The 19,625-nt window shown below is 32.8% G+C and overlaps 1 non-coding gene across 1 annotated transcript; it reads left to right on the forward strand.

Moving 5' to 3' along the window:
* Positions 1–3,475: 3,475 nt before the first annotated feature.
* LOC128289644 (small nucleolar RNA R71) lies at positions 3,476–3,582 on the forward strand. Its single transcript, XR_008279288.1, has one exon. It is a non-coding gene; the product is annotated as a small nucleolar RNA R71 (small nucleolar RNA).
* The last annotated feature ends 16,043 nt before the right edge of the window (positions 3,583–19,625 follow it).

Raw genomic sequence — 19,625 nt, forward strand, 5'->3', positions numbered from 1 at the left:
ACAAGCTAAAAAGCTAGCAATATTAGCAAAACCAATGAGTATTATGGACATGATTTACCTTCAATATGTGTTCATCTAGAAACGTCTCTCGAATTGGTATAAGAGGAGAGTTCTCTTCTTACGGCTCCAATCTAGACAAATGGTCTGCTACTTGATTTTTTACTCCCTTTTGATCTTAAATTTCTAGATCAAACTCTTGAAGTAGAAGTACCCATCGGATCAACCTCGGTTTAGCGTCTTTCTTGGCAAGTAAGTACTTGTCAAATTTAAACACAATAGCAAGTAACTCTTTTTCTGTTACCGTTAATTCAGTTGAGCTTTTGTCAGAGTTTGACTTGAGTAGTAGATGGGATGAAAAACTTTGTTCCTTCGCTGACTCATGACAGCTCCTATCGCGAAGTCACTTGCGTCACAGATCAATTCAAATGGCAAATCCCAGTTTGGTGTGACGATTATGGGGGCCGAAACTAGTCGAATCTTCAAATCGTTGAAAGCTCTTAAGCACTCTTCATCAAATTTAAACGTCGTGTCCTTCTCTAATAATTTGCATAAGGGTTTAGCAACTTTCGAGAAGTCCTTGATGAATCTTCAAAAGAAATCAGCATGGCCCAAAAAGCTCCTAACACCTTTTACAGATGTTAGAGCTGGGAGTTTTTTAAAAACATCTACCTTTGCTATATCAACCTCTATTCCATGTCTTGTTATTCGATGCCCAAGAACAATCCCTTCTCGTACCATGAAATGACACTTTTCCCAATTGAGTACTAGGTTTGTTTCTTCGCATCGCCTTAGTACCTTGGCTAGATTGGCTAGACAATCATCATAAAAACTGAAAAATCATCCATAAAAACTTCCAAATACTTCCCAACCATGTCAGTAAAAATAGACATTATACATCTTTGAAATGTAGCAGGTGCATTATATAAACCAAATGGCATGCGTATAAATGCAATTGTACCGTACAGGCAGGTGAATCTTGTGTTGATCTTCCGGTGCTATTGTAATCTGATTATACCCTAAGTATCTATCGAGAAAACAGTAATAGTCTCGCCCTATGAGTCTATCTAGCATCTGGTCCAAAAACAGCAAAGGAAAGTGATCTTTCCTACTCGCCTTGTTCAGCTTCCGATAATCGATGCAAATTCTTCATCCCGTGCCCGTTCTAGTCGGTATCAACTCGTTATTCTCATTTTTAATGACCGTGATACCTCCTTTCTTTGGCACACACTGGACCGGACTTACCCATGAATTATCTGAGATGGGGTAAATTATACCCGCATCTAACCACTTAATGATTTCTTTCTTTACTATGTCATTCATAATGGGGTTCAATCTTCGTTGTCCATCAATCGTCCCTTTCTCGCCATCTTCTAGTATGATCTTGTGCATGCATACAGATGGACTAATACCATGAATATCAGCTTTGGTCTATCCGATAACCTTCTTGAATTGTTTCAATACAATGAAGAGTTTCTCTTCTTGCTCACTAGTTAATTCGGCTAAAACAATCACAGGAAAAGTAGAAGCATTACCTAAATAAACATATTTTAAATGTGAAGGAAGTACCTTGAGTTCTAATTTAGGTGACTCCTCGATTGACACTTTTGGTTGGGCATAATCCCTTTTCTCTAATTCCAAAGATTCAAAACGGGATTGCAGATTAAATCCCTTTTGATTAGCTTCTAACAACACTAAGTATCCATACTCCTCTTCATCATTCAGAGGATCTAATTTCAAAATTTGTTCCAACGGATCCTCAACATAGTTGAGCTCCTTCTCTACTATTAAATCCTCTAAATTGGAGACTGTAGAACAATCATCAATTGTGTCAGGAAATCGCATAAGCTTAAAAATGTTAAATGCTACGTGATCGTCCTGAACACGCATAGTAAGCTCGCCCTTCTGTACATCGATAAGGGTCCTTCCAGTTGCTAAGAACGGTCTTCCTAAGATAATTGGCACTTCTTTGTCTGCTTCAAAGTCTAGAATAACAAAATCAACAGGGAAGATAAATTTATCTATACGTACCAATACATCCTCGATTTTTCCTTCTGGATGTGCTAAGGATCGATCCGCTAATTGAAGTGTAACTGTAGTTAGTCTAACTTCACCTATCCCCAACTTTCTAAATATTAACATAGGCATCAAGTTAATACTCGCACCTAAGTCACATAATGCCCTACCACAATATGTTGCTCCAATGTTGCAAGGTATGGTAAAATATCTAGGATCCTTTAACTTTGGGGGTAATTTGTCTTAAAGATATGCACTGAATTCCTTCGTCAGAGAAACCCTCTCAAATTCTCTAAGCCTTTGTTTTTTGGACAGGATATCCTTAATGAATTTGACGTAGTTCGGCATTTGCTCAAGTGCTTCAACCAACGGGATATTGATATGAAGTTGTTTGAGTACGTCTAGGAACTTCTTGAATTGAATCTCCTGCTTTTTCTTTTGAAGTCTTTGAGGGTAAGGTGGTGGTGGTTTCTTTATTAGAACTGGTTGATTCGTCTTCTGTGGCAATTTTGCATCTAACGGAGTTATTAGTTGACCAGAATTAGCTGGTTTTGAAATTACCTTGTTGGGTTTTGCAGATGCTGGTTCTTGTGAAACTGGAATTTCAACACTCAGTTGAACTTCCTTTGAATCTAGAACGTCAGTTTGCTCCTTTTCAGCTTCAATGGTGTTGGGCTCTACTATCTTTCTACTCCTCAATATCAATGCTTTGCAATGCTTCTTCCCCCGATTCCTCGGATTCTTCATATCACTAGGTAAAGCACCTTGTGGTCTGTTCCTGAGTTCATTAGCAAGCTGGCCCACTTGATTCTCCAAATTCGTTAGAGTGGCCTAGTTTTTCATCATGTATGCCTTCAATAAATTCTCTAAGCTATTGGATGATTTAGCTTGAGCTGATTTTTGAACTTGTTGGGGAAAACTAGAAGGCTGGGTTAGTCTAGGTTGGGCGTAAGTGTTACTGGTTCCAGCTCCTTAGTTACTCTAGGAAAAATTAGGGTGATTTCATCATGATGGGTTATAGAAATTAGATTGCAGTCCTTGCTTTCCTCGATTTTGGTTCCAGTTACCCATATAATACATGGATTCTGGGTCTTATGGGCATTCTTCGAACAAATGTTCTTCCCCACAATAAACACAGGCTATACTTTCAAATTGATTTGGTGGTTGTGCTGCAAAACTATTAGACCCATTAGTAGTAAGATTTTTTAACATTGAGGATATTGATGATACCTGAGATGAGAGTGAAGTAAGAGCATCTACTTCATGTTTTCCAGCAACTCGTCTTCCTAACGCTGCTCGATTGGCTGGCCATTGATAATTTTTACTAGCAATCCTCTCAATGATTTCATAAGCCTCATTATAAGAATTAGAAATGAGAGCATCGTTAGTAAAAGCGTCTACTACCATCCTCGTGTGAGCATTGAGACCATTATAAAATGTCTCAAGTTGGATGCAATGTGGGGTTCCATGATGAGGGAACTTCCATAATAATTCTTTGTACCTTTCCCATGCCTCATACAAGGACTCATCATCCATTTGTTGGAAAGCAGTGATCTCGTTCCTCAACTCAGCATTCTTGCTAGGCAAGAAATACTTCATAAGGAATCTTTCTGCTAACTCTTTCCATGTGGAAATTGAGTTTGGTGGCAATGAGTTCAACCAGGCTCGAGCTCTGTCCCTTAGCGAATACGGGAACAACTTCAATCGTAATGCATCTTCGGGTACTTCAGCTAACTTGAAAAGGTCGCTCACCTTCATGAAATTTTCACACAAGCATGGAATCATATCATAAACCTCATAATAATCATAAAATATTTATTTCTATTTTCAGATTTGTGGTCTAATACCATTGTTCCAACTAGACACTAATTCGGGATGTTACACTATATTTATCCACAATTTGCAATATTTTCTTTGATTTTTACCATTTTCATAAATAAGTCTCTAAACTTGAAAATTATCAAGAATTACTTAACAAATAATTATATTTAACAATCAAGTTTAATAATCTATTATAAAATTTCAAAAACACTTCAATTTCATCCGTGGCAAGTTCCTAGACTTTTAACAAATGTACAAATTGACCCCCGTGCTAGCTAGATTAAGCTAATACGATAACAAAAACATAAAAATTACTAAAAAATATTAAAATCACTTACATGAAAGCAAGATTCTTCCAAGCTTACTTCTAGGGTATTTTGGCTAGAACAATACCAATTTGAGAAGATGATAGCTTCTTTTTCTTTTTAGTCTTTTGTTTTTTTAATTTATTTATTAAATTACCATTATAACCTTTATAATTTAAGTAGAAATGCTTAAATTGACACCTTGAAACTATCCACTATAAAAAATAAGGTATATTTACCTCTTTAAACCCTTAATTCATGGTTCTTTAGCCATTTAATACAATTAAGCTAATAGCGATTAACTTCTGCATCCTTTACGATTTAGTCATTTTTCCTCAATAAACTATCTAAACATTAAAATTTCTTAACCAAATTTTAATAAGACCTTAATAAGACTCCATAAATATTTAATAAAATATTTACAGCTCGATTTATAGAAACGAGGTCTCGATATCTCATTTTCTAAAACTACTTAACTTTAGAAACATACCACTTAAACCTAATTATTCTTTCCTTCAACAAAAATCATTAAATCAAATTTCATTATTACACTATATATTTGACTCATAAATATTAAATAGTAAATATTTACGAACTCACACATTGGATTTATGGCCTCAAAACCACTATTCCGACACCATAAATAAATAGGTTGTTACATTGATTGTACCTTCTTCTTCCCTTTGGGCTTCCATTTTCATCTGGTTTACGTTTATCTTCTCGCTTCCAACACCACTGACGATCATAACCCTTCTTCTGTCGTCAACCATGGGAAACACGACGGTGGATTATCGTTGCCCGACGATGGGTGTTTCTTTTTTTACGTACAGGTTTTGCCATCTTCTACAACTGGAACATTTCCAGCTCAAGCTTTGAATTGGAAACCCAGTTCTGGTAATAACTAGTAAAAAGTCAAACGAGAAGACAAAAGTTACACTGATTTCTCTTTCCAAACCTTTCAATCATCAACCAACACAAATGAGACCATGTAATTCAACTCAAAGTATTATCCTTGATCTTTGAAAATATAAAGGAAAGGATTTTGATTGAGTTTTTTTTTTCCCAATTTGTAGGAGCAACAACAAGCATGGAGCTTCAAAGAGTTTGTAAAGGAAGATGATTTTTCCTCAAGGAAGAACATGGTGAAATCAAAATACAACCATATGCAGAGCTTTTTCCAATGGCGTGCCACATAAACACGAAGTCATAGATGACATCATAGATGATGATTCTCCACCGAAAAATAGCCGGTAAACAAAACCATGTTACTGTGGTACTGCTGCTATTACTGTTGTTAGGGACTAAATTAAGTCATTTGGTGATGAATTTGTGGCAACAACTAGAACATCGAATAAGGAAAGTAAATAAGATTCTGAGTTGCATCGAAAGTGAAAGGGAAAACCATTCTCGAAGAAGGTAAAAAAGCATTCAAAGAAGACGAAGAAGGTAAAGAACTAGTTAAAGAAAGCGAACTAGAAGGTAACAAAGCCGACTGGTCTACCATTGAACCAATTAATCAAACAGGTTCTTGACATTGAGTAATCTTCTTATTAGGTCATTCCGACATGGAAGCTTCACCAAAAATTGACTTCCATTGTCGCTTCTCAAACTCAAAATCAAGCTTGTTCCCTTTCTCAACCTTCCAATCTTGCACATCACCAAAACCCTTGTTAGATTCACCACTATTTTCAATAGCAACCATTGATAAAATATATATTTTAAAAAACCACTGAAAACCATTTGCTCTCTCTATCAAAAAACACAAAAAACTTTCAAAATCAAACAACCCAAATTGGAATAAGGTCAAGTTTCAAAAAAAAATTGAAAGACCAAAATTAGAATCTAGAAACTGAATTCAAAAACTAATAAATATAGAATCTATCGAAAAGAATCGAATTCAAATTCATGATCTTTGACCCCATCTTAAAATAGAGAGAGCGAGCTTTTTTTTACTTAGATTATGCAACGAGCAAATCCAAAACAGGTGTTGAAGGTGTTGGTTTTTTTTTTTAAATTAAGCAAATTCTGGAGGTTTTTTTAGTAGAGTGTTGAGAGGAATTTATGAATTTAGAAGAAACTTTTGGAAAAAAAATGGGAGAGGGCTCTGTTTTTTTAGAGCTTATGTTCGTTGCAGTTTGACTAATGATCAACTAACGTCTTCCATTAAAGTTGGGTTGATTTATAGAAAAATTTTAATGTTGAGGGCGTCAATAAAAAAAGGTCAATGGCTCAAACCCAAAAACCCATAAACGTTGAGGGTCTTTTTTGCAATTATGCCTCTTCTAAATTTTGATTCAAATATGATTATTGTTTGTATCAAAGTGTATAGTAGGTTTAGATTTCTTTGGTTATTGTCTGCCATGTGCATACAAATAGACTTAGGAAAGAGACAAACCAGTTCCTATTTTTATGACTAACAGTATCAAGTTTCTTTGGATTCACATATGACTCAAATATGATTTAAATATGAATCAAATATGACAAATCAGTTCCTAGTTGTTAAGAACATTTTTTAAATGTCGATTCAATTATGATTATTGTTTGTATCAAAGTGTATGGCAGGTTTAAATTTCTTTGGTTATTGTCTGTCATATGCATGAAAGAAACAAATTTTTTTGTATTAAATTGTTTGGTTATTGTACTTGACAAAAATGGATTTCTTTAAATTAAAGTGTATGGCATGTGCATGATAGAAATGACTTTGTTTGTATTAAATTGTTTGGTTATTGTACATGACAGAAATGGATTTATTTGCACTAAAGTGAATGACATGTACAAGACAAAAATGAATTTGTTTGTATTAAATTGTTTTTTGTATTGGTTATTGTCTGCCACTGTCTTTATTGAGGTTAAATTTGTTTGGCAGGTTAACTTGATGATGAATTTAATGAGAGTGAAGAAGAACTGTCTGAATTTGATGTGTCTAATATGGTTAGGGTTAAATTAGATGGCTTAAGCATAGATGATACAAAAGTAGGGGAACTATCTGATAGTGATGATTATGAGAGGTTAAATAGTGCACATGAATTTGAGATGACCAAAATTGGCCTAAGTTCAACTCAGACAGTGACATGAATAATCCAAAGCTTGAGGTTGGAATGTTATTTTCAACTAAAGATAGTCTAAAAGAAGCTACCAGGGAGTATGGTAGATTAAATAGTTATTTTATTAAGTTCCTTAAAAATGATCAAAAGAGGTTAAAGGCAATTTGCATTTCAAATTGTTCTTGGTACATATGGGCCTTTAAACTACACCCTAATAACCCTACTAACCAGACTTAGCAAATTAGAAGTTTAAACCCTAACCATACTTGCTCTAAAGCCTATAAAAATAAAAATATAACCTCAGCTTGGCTAGCTCAACATTATAAAGACAAGTTCATTGTTGATCCCAATTATTCTTTGACATCATTACAACAAGATGTTAAAGGAGATTTATTTTACCTTGTCTCATTAACCAAATGTAGGAAGCCTAAACTTAGGGCAGTGGAATTACTTAAAAGGGGTTATGAGGCATAATATAAGAAGATATATAAGTATCTGTTGGAGGTTAGGACCTAAAATGTTGGAATAACAACAATCTGTTATATGCATAACCGGTTGTATCAAAGTATGTATGTCTATTTGCAAGCATGCAAAGATGGGTATAAGGCTGGTTGTAGGAGGATAATAGGTTTAGATGGATATTTCTTGAAGGGATACTTTGGTGGCTACCTTCTGGCGACTGTTGGGATAGATACAAATAATGACATCTATCCTATTACATATACTGCTGTTGAAAGTAAAAACATAGCATCATTGTGATGATTCTTGGAGTTGCTCACATTGGACTTAGAAATTTTGAGCTCCTATCAGATATATTTCATGTCTGACAATTAGAAGGTAAAACTCCATTTTTTTGCTTTGTTTTATGCTTTTTCTGTTTAGGATGTATGCTAAAGAATTAAATTGTTTCTCTTCTATTTGTAAGGACTTGTAGAAGCAATATCCATGTTGTTTCCTAATGTAGAAACAAGACACTGTATTAGACACTTACATGTTCAAGAAAGTTGGTTTCAAAAAAAAAGAATTGAAAGATTTACTTTGGAAAGCTGCTAAAGCAAGTACTCTAAGGGATTTTAAGGATGACATGGCTAAACTGAAGAACACCAATCAACATGCTTATGATTGGTTAAAGGGAAAGAACCCTGGTCACTGGTCAAGGTCCCACTTCTTATTTAGGAGCCAGTCTGACATATTGGATAAATAATCTTTGTGAATGCTTTAACAAGGTATACCCTTATTTATTTTCTATATGTAGTTCATTAAGGAGCAAGTTCATTAAGAAAGAAGGATGCCTATTCTAACAATGATGATTGTTGGAAAATTGGCTTTGGAAAACGCAGCAGAAAATACGTTTCAGGGAAATAAGAGTTTTAAAAATTTTCCAAAAGAAGAACTTGGTTTTGTTATCTAAAGTAATAAACACTTAATCAAAACCGTACCCTTTGATTTGTCTAGGATGAGCGCTTTGACCGAGTAGTCTTCTCCGCTATCTTCAAGCTCACGTCTATTGAGTGTGGGCTCACTTCGAATCATAATTTTTTTCACAAAAATTACCAGTGGGGTAATTTCACAATTTCTCTAAACTTTTGGGTCAAGTTGTAAGTAAAAAAATATCTCTAGAAATTTTCTAAAATAATTTCTTCAGAGAATTTTCCCTCTACAACTTTCTCTTAAATTCAAGTATGAAAAATAATACCTCATGGCTCTCTTTATATAGAGAGAGTTTTGAGAGTTCAACTATGATTAAACTTAATCACTTTAATATTAAATTAATATAATACTTATCAAGATAAATATTCTATTAATTAATACTTATCTATAAGATAAATATTAAATTAAATTTAATATTAAGATAATCACTTTAATATTAAATTAATAAAATACTATCAAGATAAATATTACATTTAATTTAATATTAAAGTTTATTAAAATAATATCATTTTTTGAATGGTTAATTTGAAATCAAATTATTCGATAGAGTCCCAGAAGTAGTGTGATTCCTCCACTGCTCAACCGCCGAAAGACCACTTGCCGACCATCGGAATGCCACCATCGTCGTCGTCGGCACCGTTGTGTCCAATGATGCCATCGTAGGTACGACACCCTCACGGCACCCTGAATTGATTCGGCTATTGCTGGTTTGGTCCAGGCCAATAACAGTCCAACAGGTTTGGTCTAGTCGGTCAACCAAATTTCACATGCCAGATCTGGTTCAACCAATTTTTGGGTCTCAGTCTCAGTTTTTGGTTCTTAGGCCCAATTTTCGATCTCAAGTTCAATTTTCAAATTCAATTATCCATTGGGCCAATTATCTAACTTGAAAATTAATTTCCAAAAATATCATATTTATTTTAATTAATTTGATTAGTTTAATTTTTCTTAATCAAAATTAATTTTCCCAAAAATCACTAAGATTTTCCAAATTAATTTTTCAAGAAAAATTTTTAATTAAAATTTCTAGTTGAACAATTCTCACAACTGTCTAATTTAATTTCACATCGAATAAATTGACTCAATTAAATTATTTCCAAAGTTGTAGAACTTCCTTCTGATTCAAATGCAGTCCGATCGAGCTTTTGTTAAGCCAGCGGAAGGACTAATTGGATATATATAATTAGGCTCGAATAATTGCAATTATGTCCAGAAGCATTGTTCCGATAATTTACAATTTACTTAATCATGGAGTCAGTTCACAAGAAGTAACATGATTGAAAACTCCTTATTGTATACTTTTTTACGAAAACAATTCATCCAACTACTTTGTACAATGACCTCATCATGTGTGTGCTACCCTTATATGATATCCTTGATTCTTGTGAGTTAAATCCACTTACTCAATATAATCATATTTTATCTCATTATCACCATTGTGTCTTCTTAATGATTAATATGATCACTGTCAACAAATGATTGTGATAAATTACTCGCTCGAGAACAAACAACCCGTGGCCATGTTCCATATTTATCAATCCACACAATACCAATGAGAGAATATCATTAACTCTTAATGTAACACCACTAACCCTTATCCGTTGCCAAAATAGTTTTACGAAGCATTACTGAACTTTACGAAATAAATTCAGACATTTCACAACCTTTATTATACATATAAAAAATCATTTATTTAACACTCATATTGTCTCTTAGATGGGCCCTCGAGGCCCCAATATACAACTTAGAAATGGATCGGGACTAAACTGGATACTCAAAGAATTTTTCTCAAAATCTCAAAACTTTTCTTAGGAGTAGGGGACACACGCCCGTGTGGCCGACCGTGTGAACCATACACATGTGTCTTAGGCCATGTGGGCATTCAATATGAGACACACGGCCACATCCCAGCCCGTGTCCTTACCTGTGTAACTCTCTGACTTGGGTCACACGGCCAACCACACGTCCGTGTGCTAGGCCATGTGCAAGGTGCAGGTGTCACACGACCAAGCCACACGCCCGTGTGCTAGGCCGTGTACAAATACTTGGGCATTTTGTTTTGAAATTTCAAGGTGCAGATGACACATGGCCAGACTACACACCCATGTACATGGCTATGTGTCACACACGGCTGAGACACACGCCCGTGTCTCTGCCCGTGTAGATGAAAATAGGCCATTTTAAGGCAACTTTTCTCACCCTTTTTGACATCAACCTAAACACAATATTTAAATACACTAATATATCCCAACCAAGCAAACAAAACCAACCAATACATGTTCTAAAAATAATATAACGATTACATAAACATCAATTACTTTTATTTACCTATTTAACTCATTTCATTGATTTATCAACTTCTACTACTAATTACACACATACAAACATTTAAGATTCATAACCATAATTCAAACTATTTCATTGCCAAACCAACCCTATATATGCCATATAAACCAAAATTTACATTTCAAAAACTACCGGATTAAACTGGATAGTGTGGCTTGATGTGTTGATTCGATCTCCCAATCACACGTTAATCTACAAGAACATAAAACGACACAAGTAAGCTTAATGAAGCTTAGTAAGTTCAATAGATTAAACGTTGATCTTTCTGAACTTAATACATTAAACTAAATTGTAAATAAATCATACATTATCCCTGTCAAATACAACATAAGTCAATGAATACACTTCCTTCAGATCAATACAATTAATAATCAATATATCTTTCAATTCATTCACATAGGTCTTTGACCAATTCTTATTGAATCGAGGAACAGCTTACGGATATGAGTACATCATTTTCTTTATGCCATAGTCCAACTATAGTCGTACACATGCATTGCCAAGGCCCAGCCATGGTCTTACATTCATAGTGCCATAACTCAGTTATGGTCTTATTGTCAGAATGCCATAGCCCAGCTATGGTCTTACTTATAAATACTGCCATGGTCCCACCATGGTCCTAAATTCAAAGTGCCATAACCCAGTTATAGTCTTTTCATTAAAATGCCATAGCCCAGCTATGATCTTACATAAAAACATTGCCATGGTCCAACCATGGTCTTATCCGTCAATCCATCCTTTGCTATAAAACAATTGTACTCAATCCTACGTTCTACTTGTTTTAAGCATTCATTTCAATTTCTTATTTTAATAATAAATGTTAATTTCAATAATAAAAGTATGAATAAATACATTATATCATTCATAAATTAATAAATAATCATGAAAGTTTAACCTTACGAACTTACCTGGGTTGGATTGTAAAAATGATAATAGTTCAAGGACTACTAGACTAATTTCCCTTTTTCTTGTTGATCTACGAGCTCTTAATATGATGCAAAAACCAGCTTAGAGAACCTTCAATGTCATGGACTGGAAATTAGAAGAAGAAATGTCTAGAATTTAATTTAGTCACTTGTTTTATTTTTAACTTTAACCAATTTATCATTTTGCCCTTAGTTCACACTAATTTTGTTTATTTCTTCTACCCTTGTGTTGTTTCAGCCATCTTCTTTGGCTAATTTGCCTTTCAAGTCCTCTCTCATTTAACACTTGAACCATTTAACCATTTTAGTGAGTTTTGCACCTTTTTCAATTTAGTCCTTTTTAATTAATTAACTATCCAAACGTTAAAATTTCCTAACGAAACTTTAATACTAACTCAATGACACTCCATAAATATTTATAAAAATATGTACAGCTCAATTTATAAAATTTAGGTCTTGATACCTCGATTTCGGAACCAATTAATTTAATAAGTATTTCTAAAGCACAAATCACTAATTCATAAACCTTCCTAAATTCATAATTTTCTCATTAACACTAAATAATAAAATTTTCAAACTCACTTGTCGGATTTAGTATCTCGAACCACTGTTTCTGACACCACTAAAAATTAAGTTGTTACACTTTAATCAATGTATGAATTCCATTATTGCTAGTAAAGTCATGCTATACACAAGTCATGTACCCAACATACCTGCTATGAGCTCGATCATCTTTAGAATATAAGCCTCCACTTATATCAAAGCATATGAGTTGCATACGCGTGGTCAGTGACTAACTCAAGATTTAGGTAAACCACACCATAAACATCACAAGTGAATTAATTCACAAACAAGTTCATAATTTATTCATAGGTCTAGTCCAATGTATCATTCTTCTAATGAATACACTAGGTGTGAGTATTCGATCGAGTCGAATCAAATCGAGTCAAAAAATTTTGAGTTAGTCGAGTTGATGAATCCTATTTTAGCAACCAAACTCAATTTAAATTTTCTTTGAATCGAGTCAAATCGAGTCAAAAAATTTCAAATTGAGTCGAGTTAATGAATCTTATTATTTATACTTAATGTTGCATTTACATGGACATATTATTTAACTAGTAGACAAAGTACAATCTTTTAGATTAATTTTGAGTAAAGGAAAGTAAAACTACTAGGTAAACATTTATCAAAACAATGTAGTTTTGTTTTTTAACTTAATAGTTTTGACTTTTAACTTTGGTTAAGGTAAATATTTATCAAAACGACATAGTTTTTCCTTTTCTTATTTGGATTTTCGAATAACTCAAATTAAATGTTTGATCGAATCGAGTGAAATTATTCGAGTTAAATTAGAAAAATTAATAATGTCAAATTAAAATCTTATTACAATATAACTATTTCTATGTTAGAGCACATAAATTTGAAACCATATATAATTAAAAAATTTTAAAGCATAATAATAACAATAAGATATTTTAGTACGATAAACTTGAATCATTAATAACTTATTTAGATTCCAAAATCATTGTTTTATAAAGTTTTTAATTTTTATATATATTTTAGATTTTTTTTAAAAATATAATTTTTAAAATAAAAATTTTAGAATTTTATAAATATTTTGAATTTTAAAAATTATTTTCAATTTATGAAAATTATTTTGATTATTTTGTAATTTTGTTAAGAGAAAGACCAATTTGCTCATTTTCAAATTGATAGGGACTAAAAGGGTATTTATACTAATTTGTTATGCGAATTATTTGAGTTATTCGAATTGTAAAAATTCAACTCGACTCGACCCGAAATCGAAATCTGAAATTCTTATTCGAGTTTACTCAAATAATTCGATTAACTCGAAATTTAAATTTTTTTCAATTTTTTCGAATCGAATCGAATTTTGCTCACCCTTTGAATACATCTATGTTTCTACCTGTGCAGTTAACTGCTCCAATGGCTAAGACTAGTTATCTTCCCAAATGGAATTGTAGATGACATAATAATCTTTCTAAGTATTTGAATCAAATGATCACTTTGATTCTTTTATGGGATTATAGACTCGTTTAGATTAGTTACAGAAATAAGTTGTCTTTATTGCAATGTAAATCTATGTCTCCACTCATGGAGTCAACTGCTCTGATAGCCAAGACTAGTCATCTCCCCAATTAGAATTGTAGATGACATAATAATCCTTCTCAGTATTTGAATCAAATGCTCACTTTGATTCTTTTACGAGATTACGGGCTCATTTAGATTATCTACTGAAGTAAGTTGTCTTTCTTGCAATGTAAACATTCTTTACAATGCAACTTATCTTCAGTTTGAACTTTAGACAATCAATGAGCTAATATTTTCTTGTCATAATTTCGCTATGCATGCAAAATATAAAATACAGAAACACAAAAGATATAATAGTGAAATGTGAAATTAACTTTATTTATTTATTTATTGTTCAAAGATATAAACATGTTTACTAAAATATGGGCACATTTCCCAACAGATGGAAATAATTAGGACCAAGATCATATTGTTGATTGTTAAGAAGAAAGAAGAAGCTAAAAACTTTTAAGGGCACTTGTGTCTAAAGATCAAGAAAAAACTGGATGTCAATATGAAAGATTCATTAAGGTAAATAGATCATTTTCAAATATATGTATGCCTTTATTCTACCATCACATGTTCGTGGGGCTCATCACATGCTGCCTTTACTTAAGTATGATATGTTTTAGTGATTTTTTTTAGGTGTGTTCCACCACATACTGGTGGGGATAGATATCAGGTTGAATATGGTCCAGGCAGTCAGTATGTGGTGGGCCTAGTTGAGAATTCCTGCTCCTACAAGAATTGGTATCTCACTAGCATCCCTTGAATGCATGTGGTGGTTTTCATTCATCTAAAAGATGAATACCCTGAAACTCATGTATAAACCTAGTACACCAAGCAAACCCAACTTGCTATTTACTCCAACTTCATCAGGCTAGTAAGGGGTTCTAAACAATAAGAATCTGTGGCAGATATGCTGCCAATACTACCTCTTACACTAAGAAAGCCACCTGGCAAACCTACAAGGTGAGAAGGAAAGAACCTGATGAACCACAAGCACAACAAAGCTAACTAAAAATGGGTGGAAATGAAGTGGAGTAAATGCAAGAAATTAGGATATGATAAGAGGAGTTGCAGAGGAGAATTCGTCCAAAACATTCCAGTAAGTCATCTGCCTTAGCTTCATTAGTTACTTACATATGCAATGTATTTGATGGATTTCACTTGTTTTTGTAGATCACAAGACGCAAAGTTTGGTGTTCATAAACAAGTGGTTGCCCCAACTCATTAAAAAGCTACCCAAACTGTAAGAGTCTATTTTCAGTAATGTCAAAAATAGTGGTTTCGGGACCACAAATTCAACAAAAATTTTAAAAATATTATTAATATTTATGAGTCAAGTATAATATTATTTAAATTTTGGTTTAATAATTTTTAATTAAATGAATAATTAAATTTATGTGGTATATCTCTAAAATCAAGTGGTTTTAAAAAGGAGGTATCGGGACCTCATTTCAGTAAAGTGAAGTGATTAAATATTTAAGGAGTATTATTAGGGTCATATTAAAATTTGGTTAAGAAATTTTAATGTTTAAACAATTAATTAATTAAAAGGGCTAAATTGTAAAGATGTAAAATCTAATCACTATTGAATTATAATGATGAGATGGCTTAATTATTAAATAAGGAAGGACTTATATGGTAATTATACCATATATATGGTTAGTGGAAATTATGGACAAGGTTTGGTTGAAGTTTTAACTAATATTGTAAGGGTAAAATAGTAAAATAGTAAATAAGATAACATAAACAAAAAAAAAAAACAATTAAGTGTTCATCTTCCCCATTTTCACCTTAATTGGCCAAATCACCATGGAAGCAAAAACTTCGAGAATTTTGGTTCATATTCTAACTTGCATGTGAGTAATTTTAGCCCCCGTTTTTAGTAACTTTTATCTTATTGTAATCGTTTTAGCTTTAATCTAGCTAACCTAGGGGTCAATTTGTAAAACTGTTAAAAGTTTAAGGACTTTCCATGAATGGTTTAAGTGTGTTTGTGAATTTAATTGATAGATTATTAAGCTTGGTTGTTAAATATATGTATTTTGTTAAGTTATTTTTAATGATTTTAATGTTTAGGGATTAAATTGTTGAAATAGTAAAATTCATTGTAAATTGTGTGAAATAAGGAAAAATATGGGTTGTTATAAGACTAAGAGAAAATCGGCTAGCATGAATTTTAATTAAAAGTGGTTAAATTGCAATTTTCGAGTTTAGGGACTAAATTGCATAAAAGGTAAAATATTGGGGTAATTTTGTAAATTTCCAATTGATAAGGGTTAAAAGTTGTATTAATTATATTAAGTTATTTAACTAGTTTAATTGAATGAAAATTATTATTTAGATCAAGAAACGAATCATACGGATCTAAAAAGAGGAAAAGCTAATATGTCGAGTTAGTCGTCAGCTTCGTTTTTACAACTGTTTTTGTCGAGGTAAGTTCGTATAATTGTTAATTCATTATTTGTAAATTTGTTTAAATGTTAATGAATATTTATGTTAGTTATACTTAAATGATTATTATGTGTTATATGCTTAATGAGATTAAATGATTATGGTGATCAATTGACGAATTGTAGAAAAATGTAAATGTATATGAAATGTTATGTCGAAAAAGGAATCAAAGGATGTAATATGCCCCGTTTGAACCTTGTAAAGACCTAGGATACAAACGACATGTCATTAGGGGTTATACAATTTCGGGTGCTGGTCTTGGATGTCCTAACGATGGCTGAGGTCCTGCATTTGTTGCGGATTCATCATAGTTCGTGTGAGCAGCATCGTGTAGCTTAATATCCTGACCCACAGCTTACATGTACAAGCACACTTTATTTGAGCATGGTTCCCGGGTATCCTACTTTGTTTCATTTGGTTCAACATGTAATAAAGGCTTAAACGAATGAACTTAATTATATAAAATGTTAAGAAACTATAATACATGGAATGAAATGTTTTGGCATAAGAGCTCTGAAGGTATGAACGTTACATATTAAAAATGTAATGAATATTATGTATATGGATTTTCTTTTAGTATATATTCCTTGATATGGATGGATGTTTGAGGTTTCATTATTGAACCCCCTTACTTGCGAGATTGGAGTTGTAATAAGAAATGGATAATCTCTTAAGCATGTCAAAGAAACTATTTATGAAATACATAAATTGAGCCTATTCGGTAAATTTACGTTTAAGATTTATACAAGCTTACTAAGCATTATTGCTTACGTTAGTTGTTTTCTTTTCCTTTAGATCATCGAAAAGCTCGATCGATTGGAATCTCTTCAGAGCACCATCATACTATTCATTCGTCATATTGGTAGTTTTGATTGTTTTGGTTAACAATTATAAATGGCATGTAATAGGAGTTTATTTGCCTATATGCCTTGATGTTGGCCTATAAATGTATATATGTAAGTATGAGTTTTGGTCACTTGTGAATGCCTTGTGATTTAGATGGCATTTGGTTCATTGAAGTGTGAATAAAGTGGTTAAATGGTAGGTGCGTGAGGTAAGCTTGAAGTATGAATTTAGGGCATTGAGTTTGAGTTGATTTGGATGTTAACTTGTGGTACCAATAAGGGCACATTGGATAGAAATTTAGATTAAATGATATATGTGTGTTTTTCCATGTAATAGGGCCTGATTGTAGTTTGGCAATTTGGTATGTTTTGAGTGGTGTCAAGCTTATGTATGCCTTAATGTTTATAGTTAATGGATTGTAAATTATGGTATAAATTGATAAATTGTTTAATACTTATGCATGCCTTGTGATGATAGTTAAACCATGGTTGAATGACATGTATGTTTGAAATTGTTTTGGTATGTTTAATATGTGCTTAATTAATGAACTTAATATGTTGGTTGGATTGATTTGGTGTATGAATTGTAGTGCCTTTGGTAGCATATTAGTTAGGTTCATAGGATGGTTGATTTGATATGTTTTTGGTATGATTTAAAGTGTTTTGATCATATGAAAATGTTTGGAAATGGTATGGTTTGTTGTGCAAGAAAAGGTTAAAGTTTTGGCTAGTTTTAAGGCAAATTATGTTGCACACAGCCTGGGACACGGGTTGTTACATGGTCGTGTACCACACATAGTCACCCACACGGCTATGTGTTTCAAGTTAGTATGTTACATGGCCTGTGACACGGCCGTATGGCCATATTTTGAATACCCACACAGCTGGACACACGGGTTGGGACACAGTTGTGTGTCCCGACTTTGAATGTTCATACGGTCTAGCCACATAGCCATGTGACCCCTGTTTATATTATTTTTCACATTTTTCTGTTTTGTTTCAGATTAGTCCTTGCTTGTTTCTAAATTGATTTTTAAGTTCTGAAGGCCCGATTTAAGTTCCGTTTTTGTATGAATGCTATGATTATTGATTGGACATTGATTTATGATTTTTACATTGATTTTTGAATTGTGTTTAAATATTATCGAATATGTTAATCGTCGTAATATCCTGTGACCTAATTCTGGCAATGGAGACGGGTTAAGGGCGTTACACCAACTCACCAAGAAATAGCCCCAACTCATCAACAAGCTGCCCCAACTTACCAAGAAGCTGTCTTAAGAGAAAAGCTTCAATTTAAAAGGAAAGCAACTGGAGAACCAACCACTGTTAGATGGATGCCTTCTACTTAAGAGTCATCTGTCTCAGACCCATCGATGACATTGTGAACCGAAAGTTTATTTTGTTAACTTTTTGAGTTTATTGTGCAAAGTTGCCTATTACTGCTACTGATTTCTTAACTTAGGCAAATTATTTTTTGTAAATTTGTCTATTATTGCTACTGGTATTTTAACTTAGGCAAATAGTTATTGAATATATTTTTTAATTTGTCACAATTAAATGAGTTGAATTGTACTAAATTGTAGGCAAATTTGGCAATAGTTTGCCATTCCTTTTGTAAACAATTTGGCCTTAATTAATGAATGAAGTATAATTTCTACCAATGTTTTATGCTTTTTGTTTCATCTATTTTGTCTCTTCTACCATTCGAGACAAAGTCCAAAAAAAGATGATGAAAAATGTTATCTTCGGTTGAGGATTCAATAAAAGGGAGCATTGATCGATGCAATATAAGTAAATGAAAAACAATAACCAAATACTCTTTCAAGTCTTAAAAGAAGATTAAACATCCCATAGGGTATTCAGAAAATCAAATGAAGTAAAATACAAATGTATGATATTGACATTAGTCTTTCAACTTTCAAGTCTCAGCTAAAACATACAAGCAAGCTGATACCCTTTCTAGCCCATGACATTTCGGTCTGTAAGCTTCTACTCACCATGAAATATAATCTCCCAAATGATGCAAAGTTCATTTTTATGGTTCTTCACATTCACACAAACACATGTCCGCATGCATACATACTTACATATATACATATTGTTATACATTTTGTAACAACCCGTTTTTAGTCAAATCGGAACAGTGGTTTTGGGACCACAAATCCGAGGTCAGAATAATTACTTTATTATTATTTTAATGTCTACAGAATGATATTATGTATGTGTGAAATTTTCATTAAGAAATTTTATTTTTTGAATACTTAATGCGATAAAAAGGATTAAATCGCGTAAAGTGCAAAAGTGATGTTCTATTGGCTAAAGGTATTAAATGGCTATGAA

The sequence above is a fragment of the Gossypium arboreum genome, chromosome 2 (genome assembly GCF_025698485.1).
Source record: "Gossypium arboreum isolate Shixiya-1 chromosome 2, ASM2569848v2, whole genome shotgun sequence".
Taxonomy (NCBI): Eukaryota; Viridiplantae; Streptophyta; class Magnoliopsida; order Malvales; family Malvaceae; genus Gossypium; species Gossypium arboreum.